We start from the raw sequence: 12,164 nt of genomic DNA on the forward strand, positions 1-12,164 counted from the left end.
TAAAAATCAGAGCAAGGGACCCCTTGGACGTGGGTACCCCAAGTTCCTGAAATGACTTCGGAATCACAAGAAGGCTTCGTCGTTCCAGGTGGATGTAAGAGGGCTGAATCATCGGCTGCATTGGCCATTACATGGATTTTTATTTTTATGTTTTTTTTTCATTTATTTATTTTCCAGAGAGACGGCGAGAGCAGGAACACAAGCAGGGGGAGTGGGAGAGGGAGAAGCAGGCTTCCCGCCGAGCAGGGAGGGGGGGACCCCAGGACCCTGGGACCATAATTGGAGGGCCCGGCCAGGAGCCCCAAAACTGAAAGAAAGGTCCCCCCTGACAGGAATCCACCAGCAGCAGCCGATGCACGGGTGGAAGGAACCACAGACTCTCCAGCGTGTGAGGACTTGGCAGTCCCTGACCTGCCTCTCTGGCAGGAACTGGGGCATCTTCTGTCACCAAAGAAGATGCTATGCAGTGAGGCCGGGATGATGCTTCGGAATTTTTCATGCCTTGAGATGAAATTAACTTCAGATTTCTTGTGTCCTTTTGTTCTCATTCCGTGCTCACCAAGCAATCTTCTGGTGGTTTGTTTAATTTTCCGGGAAGGAGACTCTAAAGAACAGATATGTATTGTAAATTAATAAATTGGTGTATTTACATCAGACCGCTGTGAGTTGGGTACGCATGAAGTCAGTCCTGAATCCTGGCTGGGGATCCTCTTCTATGGGGGGACCTGCGATGGGAGGTTATTGATTCTGTTAGGGGAGGGCAAGGAAGGCTTTGGGAAGTGTTGTCCTGTCTTTTCTTTTTTAAGATTTTACTTATTCATTTGACGGAGAGAGAGAGAGAGAGCATGAGCAGGGGGAGCAGCAGAGGGAGAGGGAGAAGCAGACTCCCCGCTGAGCAGGGAGCAAGATCTGGGGCTTGATCCCAGGACCCTGGGATAGTAACCGGAACAGAAGGCAGATGCTTAACCAACTGAGCCACCCAGGCGCCCCTGGAAAATGTTTTCTTTGGGCCGCGGAATCTGAATATTCCATTCTGGGCCCCAGGGTCAGTCTGGGAAGCGCACAGTTGGTGTTTAGTATTCCCCAGCCGGGACTAGATTGTCCCTGCACCCTTGGAATTGGAGAGGAGCAGTGTTCATTTTTGGCCACCAGATGGCGACAGAGCGTCCTCGCAGGCAACACCGCCGCCTGGTGGTCATCGGTGCCCGTGACACCTGGAAGAAGGCGAAGCAGCCGCTGAAGGAGGAGAGAGGGGAAGGGGGCCCAGGCAACAGACCCTCCCAAGAGTCCTGTGCTGGGCGGGGGTCAGCAGCCTGCTTCTAATCTCCTCCGACCGCAGGGAGGCCACGCCTCTTTCCCAACACGCACAGACGCACGCCCGGGTCCGGGAATCCTCCTGCACAGTCCCCGCACTGGCAAGCGGTGGGGCGCCGGGCAATGGGGCTCATCCAGGGGCTTCAGTTTCCTTTTAGCTACAAGTGGGACAAACTGTTGCCAAGTACATTGGCCTTCCTAGTCAATTTGGTATTCCAAAGCAAAATTAAACTAAATGCGCACAGGAGAGAACTTCAAAGGTTCTTCATAAATAGCGTTTATGTTGCCAAGTTAAATATTTTCAAATACTTGCCAGGCAAAGGTAAATTTACAATGAAGCTAATAAAATTTAAACACCAGGGCCCCTCAATAGCAGGGACCTTTTTTTCCGAGGCTCTGGGAGGTGCCTTACGCTTGTGTTCACACAGGCATATGTTTTTATAAAATTTTTTAAAAGTAAGATATTTCAACTGCAACTGGTTAAGACTTCTGTCTCTTGGGACGCCTGGGTGGCTCAGTTGGTTAAGCGACTGCCTTCGGCTCAGGTCCATGGTCCTGGAGTCCCGGGATCGAGTCCCGCATCGGGCTCCCTGCTCAGCGGGGAGTCTGCTTCTCCCTCGGACCCTCCCCCCTCTCGTGCTCTCTCTCTCTCATTCTCTCTCTCAAATACATAAATAAAATCTTGAATAAAAAAAAAAAAGACTTCTGTCTCTTTCTACCTAGCCTGCCCTCCATCACACTTGCTCTTGTGTTGGGAGGCATCGAAGTGGTCACGGGCATTTAAGGGATTTGACAAAAGGAAGTCCAGGTGGGAGTACATTCCGTTTGGATTGCATGGAATCCGTGTGTGGTCTGCAGTCACATCTGTGACTATTGCTGGCCATCCTCTGTGGGAATGGCTTCCAGGAATACACACTCTCCCGCCTTCTGTGACACCTACTGGTGTCGCGATATGAAGATCCAGGGCCAAAGGTAGTATAACTGTCAGAGCCAGAAGCTAGTCTGGAAAATTCCTTCAATTAGCAGACACAAGCAGAGGAAAGTAAAATGTACAGCCACTTTGGAAGAAAGTATGGCAGCTCCACAAAAAATTAAACCTAGAATGACCACATGATCCAGCAATCCCCCTTCCAAGTGTATACCCAAAGGAATTAAAGGCAGGGTCTCAAAGACATAGTTGTACACCCATGCTCATAGCAGCATTATTCACCGTGGCCAAAAGGCAGAAGCAATCCAAGTGTCCATCAACAGATGATGGACGAACAGAATGTGGTCTGTCTATACCATGGAATATTACTCAGTCTTAAAAAGGAAGGAAGTGTTGACAAGTGCTACACCATAAATGAAGCTTGAGGATGTTATGCTATGTGAAATAAGCCAGCGACAAAAACACAAATACTGTATGTATCATTCCACTTACCTGAAGTACCTAGAGCAGTTGAATTCAGAGAACCAGAAAATTGAGTGTTGGTTGCCAGGAGCTGGGGGAGAAGAGGGAGTGGAGACTTAGTGTTTAATGGGTCTCGAGTTTCAGTTTGCAGGATGAACAAATTCTGGGGCCGGCTGGTGGTGACGGTTGCATGACAGTGTGAGTGTGCCTAACATTACTGAGCCGCACACTTAAAAATGGTTAAGATGGTAAATTTTATGTTCTGTGGATTTCACAATTTTTAAATGCAAGCAGAGAAGTTGGTTCTCATCAACCCTCAGAATGGGAGTTCTCTGTCAAACTGTGATAATGCAGACTAAACAAGTATAAATGTAACATACATTTCTGTTTAGTTTTAATGGGAATCGCACAAAACAGAATTTACCGGAATTCTGTGTAGGGCTCAACTCTGTAGAGGTACTATGGAGAGCCAGCACGTCTGGGTGCAAAGTAGCATGCTTTATGCTCTCCAGCATTTCTGATCTCTGTTTTGCTATGGCATTCTCAGTACTAAGTTGTAAAGCTGAGAAAAGGTGTTCTAACTAGCAATAACAGAAGCTGAACTTTGATCAGCCATGCTGAAGACTTTCCATCCTCTCTGTAGAAAATGATGTTACAAATAATTGTAGGGGCGCCTGGCTGGCCCAGTCAGAAAAGCCGTGCACCTCTATTCTTGGGGTCGTGAGTTTGAGCCCCACATCCAGCGTGGAGCCTACTTAACTACAAAGAGAAAAAAAAAAGAAGGTGCTATCTTGAAAAAAAAATTGAATCAAGATTATTGTTGTATGAGGAGGCAAACGAAGAGTATGGTAGCCAAAATATGTGGGAAAAGGTGTTCTAGAGAGATGTCCAGCCGTTAATTAGTATGAATTTTTTCCTGGATACTTGGATGTCATATAGAATTATTTCTTATTTGTTATGCTTTATTCCCCTCCTTCTAAATAGTGATTTGCTTTTACACCTAATTTTGTATTCTTAATGTTTTCTTTGGTGTAAAGTAGGACCTTACCATTGTGTACACTTCCAGCCCCTCCCCCCAAATCTCAGAACTGCCCAGAGATGTTTCACTGTTAACGTGGGAGCATGTGGTCTTTCACAACTTTCTAAATCCTAACTCAAAGTGAAACTTCTCGCGATGCCTGGGTAGCTCTGTCAGTTAAGCATCTGCTTTTGGCTTAAGATCCTGGGATGGAGTCCCGCATCGGGCTCCCTGTTCGGGGGGCAGCCTGCTTCTCCTTCTGCCTGCTGCTCCCCCTGCTTGTGTTCTCTCTCACTCTCTTTCTCTCTCTCTCTGACAAATAAATAAAATCTTAAAAAGAAAAAAAGCAGAACTTCTCTTAGGGTCTTTTCAAAGCCTGTATTGCCCGTCAGGGTGTCCCCTCTGTTCGTTCCCTCCCCTCTGTTCCGTCTCTCCCTGTCCCTGTTCTGGTCCCCTCACTCGAAAATGCTTCCAAAACAGCCATGGTGATTGTTTTCCTCGATCCAGGAGTTATTTAGAAGTCTCTTGCTCGATATCCAAAAATTAGGGAATTTTAAAATTATCCTTCCTGTTCTTGACTTCTAGCTTAATTTCACAATAGTCAGGGAACACATTCTATATGATTTCAACCCTTCCTTTAAAATGCATTGGGACTTGTTGGGGCGCCTGGGTGGCTCAGTCGGTTGAGCATCAGACTCCTGGTTTGGGCTCAGCTCATGATCTCATGGCTGTGGGATGGAGCCCCGTGTCTGGCTCCATGCTCGGTGCAGAGTCGGCTCGGGATTCTCTCTCCCTCTCCCTCCTCCTCTGCTTCTCTCCCCTCCCCTGCTTATGCTCTCTCTTAAATAAATACATTAATTAATTAATTTTAAAAAATAAAATAAAAATTAGAATATATTGGGACTTGCTTTATGGCCCAGCATACAGTTAGCCTTGTGAAGTGTTCTGGGTACATCTGAAAAGAACGTGGCAGGTACCACGTCCTATATCCTTCCCGGGTGTACATGCATGTGCGCACGCGTGTGTGTGTGTTCATCTGCGCAGTCTATAAGAGATGTGTTAAAATTCCCCACTGTAATCATGACTTTGCCTAGTCTCCTCGCAGGTTCGTAATTTTGCTTTGTTTCCGACTGAGGTCCGTGTTTTTGTGTACGTGTAAATTTAGAAATGTTACACGCGCCTGGCAAATGGGTCTTTAATGGTCATGAAATATTCCTCTTCATCTCCAGAAAAGTCTAAATTGTCACTACAAGAGGTTTGTTTTGGTTCACGTTTTCCTGATGTATACGCTTTTCTATTGTTTCACTTCCAGTGTTTCTGCGCGCTTCAATTTTTGTCTGCCTTTTGCAAGCCAGATGGAGTCTGCTCGTCCTCCTGCCTCATACCCTCTGTCTTTGAACTGGAGTATTTAATTGTTTTATATTTAATGCAATGCTGATCTATTTGGGTGGAAATCTTTTATATTCCTATCTGCCCCGCCTGTTCTGTCGTCCCCTCCCCTTTCACTTCCTCTTTTATACTAATTATATTTTATTATTCTATTTTCCCTCTAATAAATAGCTGAACATACTTTTACTGGTTACCCTAGAGATTATAGTATGAATCCTTGTTCTATTAAAGTCAAATACGTTAGTACTCTTAACCATTTCCACAACAATGCAGAGACATATTTAGACTCCTCTCGCATTTTGTGCCATTGTAATCATGCATATATATGTGCATGCTTTTAATATGTTACATATAAAATATATATAATATGTGAGTAGTATATATGAAAAATAAATCTTTCAAATCAACTTTATTGAGGTATAATTTATATGCAGTGACATAGACCCTGTTTAAGTGTATCATTCAGTATATCTACAAATATATGAGTGTAATCACCACCTCGATCATGATAGAGAATATTTCAATCACCCAAGGAATTCCCTGGTGCCCTTTGGTGAGTCACCCCGTCAAGTGGGCTGGGTCGCATGGAGAGCCCAGGGCTCATGCGGACATGTGAGTGTGGTGCCGGCAACTGCCCTCCCCAAGACCACCCACGAGGGGAAATTTCTCCACAAAGGAGGTTTGCAGGGGGTCCTGGACAGTCAAGGGGAAAAAAGACAAATGATACCCAAACTGGATTCCTCTGTCTCTCCCTACACCTCTTCCCCCCAACCTTCCTCCTTTAGGGGTCCTTTCTCAGGAATAGAAACACCAGAAATTTGGGTGTCATCCTGGATTCCCCACGCTCCCTGGTCCCCCAATCCATCCACTGCCACGTGGCCCTCTCCAACCCCTAAATCAGGGATCCATGTTCTCCTCCCTCCCGCTCTATAGCCCCACGCAGCTCACGTCAGCGGTCAGCATTATCCCTGCCTGCAAACAGCCCCTAACTGGCCTCTGACATTTTTCCTCCAGGGGGATGGGTGACGATACTCGGGGTTCAAAATCCAAAGGACATCAAAACCCATGAGAGAAAAGCCCCTCCAACTCCTTTCCCCAGACACTAAGGTCCTCTTTTCTGTCGAGATGACTAATGTTATTAGTTTCTTGTTTGTCTCCCTGGAGATAATCTGCATCGTTATAAGCAAAATGATATATATGTATTTTTTTCTCCACCCCCTTTAAAAAGTGAACAGCTAACCCACAAATGGGTTATTACTCTGTTTTCCCCTCTAATAAATGGTTACACATGCTTTTACTGGCTTCCCTGGAGAGAAAAGAGGACTCCTCAATCTATTAAAGCCAACTATAAATTACTTGCCCGCAAATGGCAGGTCACTATACACTCCGTTCCACACCTTCCTTTTTCACTCGACAATATATCATGGAGATTACCCCACATCAATTCACATGGCGCTTCCTCATTTTTCTGAACAGATACCCACTGTCCCACCGTATGGTTGGCCCTTGATTTCTTTCACCAGCCCTCTTTGAGGGATACTTAGGTTGTTTCCAACCTTTTGCAAACACAGCATAGCCATGAATCACTGTTGTGCGTCCTTTCACACACGGGCTGGATGTCTGGAAGAGATTGCTGGGTCAAAGGGCATGTGCACCTGTGATTTTGTTGCACGTCACAAAATGTTTCCCTCTTGGGACCTGCACCATTTATGATCTCTCCCTGGGTGAGGCCGGGCTGTGTCCGGGTCGCGGGGCCCTCCCCAGGACCAGCCTGCCAGGGTTCCCTAGACCTAGGAGCTGTTTCATCTTGAGGGGCTGCCTGACCCCCCCTTGGGGCAGCCTCCCCACCTTCCCCTTGCAGAAGCCAGGGGGCGCTGCTTCCCCTCAATCCCAAATCCAATCCCTCCCCTGACTGCCTCACACCTGCTGTGGTGAGAGTCTTCGGGTCCATCTCACCTGACTTTCCCACCTCCTTCCAACCAGACAGCTTTTGCCCCCATCCCCAAATTCCTGCCCCCCCCTCCCTGGGCCTCCTCGCCTTTGCCCTACCCTCTCCTTCAGGTCGGAGCGATCTCTAAGAAGGGGCGTCCTCCTCGCTCTCTGAGGCCCCTGCGTGCGGCACCCTGGCTCCTTCCCATTCCCCGGCCCGACTGTGGGGGACCGGGTCTCCTTGGCTGGTTTCCCAGGCAGACAGACACCTCATCGGGCCTGGACGAAGGAAGGAGCACCTCAGCAAGCAAAGGGGGACCAGCCCGAGCCTGGCTGGTCTGGGGGCTTGGGGACCCTCAGAAGCAGGGAGGAATGACCCGTGCAGTCAAGCATGCCAGCAGCTTGGGCCAGAGCCCGGAAGAAGGAAGGAAGGTGGGGACGGAGACAACAGGGTGAGAAATGAGGGAGCAGGAGCAGGGAGTTGGGGGGCGGGGAGTGAAGAGGGAGTAGCTGTTGCCTGGCTAGGCCTGCGGGTCTGCAGGTCCCAGGAGAGAGCGGCCGAAGCCAGGACACCCCTTAATCCCATGGGAGGGCTTGCCTTCAGATTCGAAAGCCTTTGGGCAGAGGTTCTTTAAAGTTCTACCGTGGACAAGCCTGTGCCTCAGTTTCACTGCTGGGAGGGATACATGGCCCCCACTATTTACATGGGAAGTGCTCAGCGTGGACAAGGGTGCCATTTGGGGTGGGTCTTTCAAGCTGATCAGATCAGGTGGTGGGCTGGGAGGGCCCTCCTGTCTTCCCCGAGGGTGGGGGTGCTGCCTTCCAGGTGCAGCTCTGGGCTGGGGTCCCTGGTATCCTCTCACTGATGTGGGGGAAGGGGGCATAGGTCTATGACCTACACAGGCTCAGGTCGAGGAGCAAAAGATTAGAAAGCAGCCCTCACCCCCAGCTCCACCTGTCACAAGCTCTGAACCCTCACTGTGCATCAGCCCCTTTGGGATGGGGAGGGCCAGGCCTATTGATTTGTTTGCCCATCCACCCAACCACCCATCCATCTAACCAACCACCATCCACCCATCCATCCATCCATCCAACCACCCATCCATCTACCCATCCATCTAACCAACCACCATCCACCCATCCATCTAACCAACCACCACCCATCCAACCATCCATCCAACCACCCATCCATCTAACCAACCACCATCCACTCATCCACCCATCCACCCACCCACCCATCTGCCCACTGAAAGTGTCTATTTGCTGAGTGCTGGGAAGCAGTGGAGACCTGCATGAAATATATTCAGACGGCGGTACATAGAGCTATTTGCTGACAGTTATGATCAGCAGCAGATGGGACAGTTGCCGGGAGCTGTGAGTCTGTAACTGGGCAAGGCCTCCTTACAGGATGCGTGGGGGCAGAGGCTAAAACAAAGGAGTGAGTCAGGTGAGGAATTGAGGGAACTGCCTTCCGGGCAAAAGGAGCAGTGTTCCTGGAGCCCAGAGGCAGGCGAACCCATCTGGGAGAAAGGGAAGAAGGACATGGGGGCTCCAGAGCTGCTGCCTGCTGGGTGCCCAGTTGCTAACCCCCGGGAGAAGCGCCCCCTCCGCCTCCGTGGCTCTTCCAGAGCAGGGCGCCCTGGCGTTGCTGGCCTCTGCAGAGGGGCCTCTCCACCTGGACTGCGAGCCGTTTCAGGCTGGGCTCCAGTTCTCAAGCCTGTGTTCAGCAAACACCAAGGCCACACTGCAACCTCCAGTTTTTTGTTTATGGCGCTGAAATATACAGAATGTAAAATTTGCCATTTTAACCATTTATATGTGTACAATTCAGTGGCATTAAAAGTACACACATTGTTGTGGGGGGCGGGGGGCAGCGATCAGCACCATCCACACCCAGATCTCTCCCGGCTGGCAAAACCGAAACTCTGGTCCTATAAAACCAACTGCCCACTCCCTCCCCGCCAGCCCCTTTTTGAGGTTGAGTACTACTGGGTGTATGGATAGACCACATTTCATGTGTCCATCCTCCCTCCATGGATGCTCGGGCTGCTTCCATCTTTTGGCTGCCAGGCATCACGCCGCTGGGAAACCTCATTCCTGGCTCAGCCCCTGGGGCCAAGCACACAGCCAACGAGCAGTTGGTTTTTGGCAAAACTCTAGAGTGAAGGGAGCGTAGACCTCGTCTCGACCAGCTCTCTTCCTGGTGCATCTCGAGGCCCCAGCGGAGGAGAGGGATGTCCACAGGGAGCATTTGAGGAGTTCCAATCTGCTTGGGGATTTAAACAGGCAGAGGGCCCTGGGAACCAGAGCCCTCTCTGAGTCACCGACTCCCCGCTAGCCAGCCTCACCGTCCCCTGATGAATGACCTCTGCGAGCTTCCCCAGATAAAGCAGGAGAGCCAGCTGGACCCTTGGCCCTGTGTGCCACGCACTGCGTGAGCCCTTGTCCCCAAGTCACTCCCGTTCCAACCAGATGCTGACCGCCCCCCCACCACCCCCAGCCTCGGACACAGAGACCGGAGGCTGTCTGGGGCCACCTGTGCTGGACTTGCGCCCACTGAGTCTCCCGGGCAGCTGTACCAGCGAGTTTTTTTTTTTTTAAATATTTTATTTATTTATTCATTTATTTAAGAGAGAGAATGAGATAGCGAGAGTACATGAGGGGGGGGAGGGTCAGAGGGAGAAGCAGACTCCCTGTTCAGCAGGGAGCCGGATGCGGGACTCGATCCCGGGACTCCGGGATCATGACCCGAGCCGAAGGCAGTCGCCCAACCAACTGAGCCACCCAGGCGCCCTGTACCAGCGAGTTTTATTACCGTTCTCATTTTACAGACAAGCAATGGGCCCAGGGCAGAGAAAGGACTTGCCTCGGGAGACAGAGCCCAGCGTAAGGCCGAACTGCAAGCCCATCGTCCGGCCGGGCGGCTGGCCGTCTACACTGGCGGAGGAAGCCGGGCGGCCTCACAAGCCCAGCCTCCTCCCCATGTCCAGAGGTCTCGGGAGATGGAGTCGGGGCCCTAGGGCAGCCCAGGTCTGGCCCATCTCCAGCCTGGAGAGTCAGGATTGCCTCTGAAGATGTCTCCAGAGCTGATGTGGCCGCGTCAACTTTGGCCTAACCCTGTCCTCCCTGGGGGAGGCTCAGGGGCCCGTCAGTGGCACGCCAGCCTCTCCGGGCTCCCACGAGGCCTGGTGCCTTCACCTCCTCCACACAGCAGGGCCCAGCCTGCGGCATGGTTTGCAGGCCACCCTGGCCGGGGGCACTGGGGGTGATGGGCATTGGTGGGTACCCTCCAGGTGAACTTTCTGTGAAAGCCCCCCCCCTCTCTTTTTGCTTTTTAGGGGGGGGGGGGGGGGGGGGGGCGGGCCAGCAGCACCACCCTCGGCTACTGGTGCTTCCTCTCTGTCCAGCCGTTTGCAGCGTGGCCGGGGCCCCAGGTCCTCAGCCCAGGCAGGGCCACCCAACGGCCTGTCTCTCTCAGCCAGACTTCCTCGGGGCCAGACCTCCACGCCCCACACCTGCAGCAGGCCCCCCCCTCCCTGCTTCAGAAGGTTTATCTGTCAGAGGGGGGCTTTGAGGGTGGGGAGTGGGGACCCTTATCTCCCTGCCAGGGGCCTGCCCTACGGTTGGGGCTTTGTAATCTGACATTCTGATTTTTTCACCCTTGTTTACCCCCCACCCCAGGGAGGGAAGATTTGCTGAATCATCCCGGGGAGGTGGTTGGAGGAGGCTAGGGGCGAGGCAGCTGGAGGGCAGTGATAAGTCTGAGGCCGGGCTGGGGGGCGCTGGGGGGCGCTGGGGGGCTGGCCTGGAGGAAGCCCCGAGCTGTGACGGTTTCCAGCTAAGACTGTTGGCTCCTGAAGAGCTGCCTTGGGGACGTTCAGCTCTGAAAGCCCCAATCTCCCTCCCAAAGGAGGCCAGAGGAGGACTGGGCCGCAGGTGGGCGCGCTGTGAGCCACGGGGGACTGGCTGGGGGACCCTGAGACCCAGCAGTGGACCATGAGAGCCAACAGTGAGGCAGGGCAGAAGTGGCTGGGCCCTAAGCCCCCACAGGATGGCTCCCGGGACCTTCTAAGGCACCTGAGGTTTACACACTGGGCTCTTGCGGCCCGAGAGGGGCACTGGCTAGCCCCCAGATCCCCAGCAGGGGGGGAGTGGAACTAGGGGCTGATCCGAGGTCTTCGTCTCCCCAGGGCCTTTGCCCCACTGGTTCCTTGGCTTGGGGCAGCCCTCCCCCACCTTTGATGCATCAAACTCTTTTTGTCTTTCAGATGTCTGCTTCCTCCAAGAAGACTTCTCTGGCCCTGGGGGCTGGGCTTGGTAGCCCCTCAGCCTCCTACAGTCCCCTAGGTGCCCCTTCTCCTAGCTCTTACCCCACCAGGGCCCAGAGTGGACACCCAGCAAATGCTTGTGGAATGGAGATTGGGGTTCTCTCCTCAGAACCCCAAGAGTTGCCCTCTGTCGGGACTAAAAGTCTGAGACTGGCGATCACCAGAGGGTGTGGGCAGGCCCCTGGCCCCCTCTCTGCTGCAGAGCTGACCCAGGTACAGGGAGAGGTAGTCCCAGCCCGGGCCTTCCCTCCGTGCCCCTCACTCTTCGGGCAGGGTGGTCTGACCTTCGGGTGTCTAGAGGAGACAGATGTCCCACCAGCATTGGAGATGGGCCATAGACCAAGACAGGGGTCCTACTGGATGTAGGTAGTGGGAGCCCCTGGAGCAGGGGCCAGGCTGGATGTGCTGGAGCTTCCCCAGAATGCTCTCTGCTCCCTGATTTCTGATTCCCCCAGAGTCTGGTGGGCAACCGCAGGCCGGGGCAGAGGGGTGATTGACGCCCCTGAGTCAGTGGCCACATCCCCTGCTGCTCCCAAAAGGGGCTTCTGGGGCAGGAAGAGCTGCCCGCGGTGGTCGCTTCACTCCCTTCCTGCTGCCCATCTGAGCTCAGAGATAAGTCCTCGCTGGGCTGAGGGAGGCCTGGGGGCTCAGGCCTTCCCCAGAAATCATGTCAGGGTTCCTCGTGTGGAGGAAGGAGCCTGAGGGCCACGATAACCCCTTTATTTTTAAGAGATCTGGGAGGAAGTCCCAAGTCACCATTTGCAGAAATAGCTCCGAGCTTCATTCTGGTGTCTGT

The 12,164-nt window shown here is 52.3% G+C and overlaps 2 long non-coding RNA genes across 2 annotated transcripts in view; both read right to left on the minus strand.

The window, feature by feature from the left end:
- Window positions 1-165: 165 nt before the first annotated feature.
- The window catches only part of LOC141374941 (uncharacterized), a 35,574-nt gene continuing 23,575 nt past the window's right edge, over window positions 166-12,164 (minus strand). Inside the window, exon 3 of the long non-coding RNA XR_012382153.1 lies at window positions 166-267. This is a non-coding gene — a long non-coding RNA (uncharacterized lncRNA). The remainder of the gene's footprint in view (window positions 268-12,164) is intronic.
- LOC112836336 (uncharacterized) lies at window positions 282-7,440 on the minus strand. Its single transcript, XR_003211461.2, has 3 exons — window positions 7,161-7,440; window positions 2,735-2,795; window positions 282-604 (listed from the first exon to the last, which is right to left on the minus strand). It is a non-coding gene; the product is annotated as an uncharacterized lncRNA (long non-coding RNA).

This window comes from Callorhinus ursinus, unplaced genomic scaffold (assembly GCF_003265705.2).
Source record: "Callorhinus ursinus isolate GAN/ISIS: 27379988/994484 unplaced genomic scaffold, GSC_fseal_2.0 scaffold24, whole genome shotgun sequence".
NCBI lineage: Eukaryota > Metazoa > Chordata > Mammalia > Carnivora > Otariidae > Callorhinus > Callorhinus ursinus.